Below are 2,500 nucleotides of genomic sequence, written 5' to 3'. Positions count from 1 at the left end.
TATTGACTTGTCTGTGGCCTTTGTCTTGTAGTGGACCAGAAACGGTTGCATTTATATTTATATCATATATGTGTATATATATATATAAATATATATATATATATATATATATATATATATATATATATACATATGTATGTATATATATATATATATATATATATACATATGTATGTATATATAGATATATATACTGTGTATACACACACACACACACACACACATATATATATATATATATATATATATATATATATATATATATACAGTATATATATCTATATATACATATATTCATACATATATATATATATATATATATATATATATATATATATATATATATATATATATCTATATATATATATATATATATATATATATATATATATATATATATAGTTCTGTCTATGCATATACGCGTATATATGTGAGAAAGATAACACCAAGCTATAAAGTTTCATATAAAACAGGCTGCGTTGAATAAGACAATGAATATTTTCAGCACGTAGAACTCATTATTCATTTTCCTCTAACTTCGCTTTTTCTTTTTCGTTTTTCTCGCTATCTTACGAATCTTGGATTATATAATGTTTTTAACATAGCGAATTATCCCTTAAATCAAACTAAAATAAAGGAAAAATGTTTCATAATATCAGTGTTTTGTAGAAACTGATTGATCTTATAAAGGTGAGTTTGCACGGTCGAGCGGTTCTTCGAACGCGGTTCGACAGGCGGTTCGACAGACAAGTGTTTGTAGCGATTGTCAAACGTTTGAATGGGTATTTGGTTGTCGAACACGTTCGTCGAACTCTTCTAAGTCTGTTCTCGACTGACTTTTGTGGGCGTGGCTTCATTGTCCATAAACCTTATGCATTTGTGTATAACTCCAGCTCTTCGAACTGCTTGATAAGGTTCGAGAACCGGGTTCGACGAACAGTTTGTTCGTGTAAAACCCTCTTTACCTTATGGATGTGTTGGCTGATTCCACCTCTTCGAACTGTTTAATAAGGTTCGAGAACCGGGTTCGACGTACCGTTTGTTCGTGTAAAACCTCTCTTTATAATCAAGGGTAGGGGTTATTACCAATATATCGTTTAGTACACCGTGTGATTAGTATAAATCATGATTGTATCCTGTAATTATTTCTATTATAGAATACGATTAATTATACATAATTACCACCATGGAAAAGGTTTTAGCTGAACAAGAACAGAAAAATAATTTTTGCATGTAAATTTTCAATATATTTATACACTAAAGAACATAAAACTTCGTAAATTGAAATTATATTTACTGGTAATTAATTTTGTATTGGAAGAATTATCAATTAAATGTCCAGAATTGTCTATAAAATTTCCAGTTTCAACGTTTTTTTTTAGTACTATTGACATTTGTTGAATCCAAGTCTAATATTCTGAGTTCCAGAAGGCATTTTTGTGTGATAACAGATGTTTTGATTATATTTATTGATAATTTATTGTTAAGTGAGAAGAAATGTCAATGAAATAGTTAATTTTTTTTTTTTTTTTTTTAAAGTACCACTTATATTTGTTGAACCCAAGTCTAATATTTTGAATTCTAGAAGGCATTTCCGTGTCCTAACAGATGTTTTGATTATATTTACTCATCATTTATTTTTATATTAGAAGAAATGTCAATGAAATGGACAGTTCCAATGTGTTTTTGGTACCAATGGTATTTGTTGAATCGAAGTCTAATCTTCTGAGTTCACGAATATATTTCTATGTCCTAACAGATGTTTTTGAGGTCAAATTAATGTTTTTGAGTTACCATGATCTATATCAAATTGAAGTTTTTGTGACCCTATGGAAATCTTTGAGTTTCACATGAATTTTGGACTTTTCTAATTCCCAAGTGAACGTTTTTGAGTTAGGGGGCCCTTTTGTGAACTTCAGTGTGTTTCTTTGATTCTAACGATTTTCTAGCCCAAAATAATTTTCCTAGCCAAAACGCTGATGTTCCTAAAATAACTTTTGAATTTATATAAATCTGTTCAGAAGACCAGAAGTTATAACAGCAAGAACTCTGATGATGCTAAAATAACTTTTGAATTCATATAAATCGGTTCAAAAGTCCAGAAGTTATAACAGCAAGAACTCTGAAGTTGCTAAAATAACTTTTGAATTTATCTGTTCAGAAGACCAGAAATCATAAAAGCAAGAACTCTGATGATGCAAAAATAACTTTTGAATTTATATAAATCTGTTCAAAAGTCCAGAAGTTACAATAGCAAGAACTCTGATGTAGCTAAAATAACCTTTGAATTTATATAAATCTGTTCAAAAGTCCAGAAGTAACAACAGCAAGAACTCTGATGATGCAAAAATAACTTTTGAATTTATATAAATCTGTTCAAAAGTCCAGAAGTTACAATAGCAAGAACTCTGATGTAGCTAAAATAACCTTTGAATTTATATAAATCTGCTCAAAAGTCCAGAAGTAACAACAGCAAGAACTCTGATGATGCAAAAATACC

This window comes from Palaemon carinicauda, chromosome 40 (assembly GCF_036898095.1).
Source record: "Palaemon carinicauda isolate YSFRI2023 chromosome 40, ASM3689809v2, whole genome shotgun sequence".
Lineage (NCBI taxonomy): Eukaryota > Metazoa > Arthropoda > Malacostraca > Decapoda > Palaemonidae > Palaemon > Palaemon carinicauda.
This window is presented reverse-complemented; position numbering follows the sequence as displayed.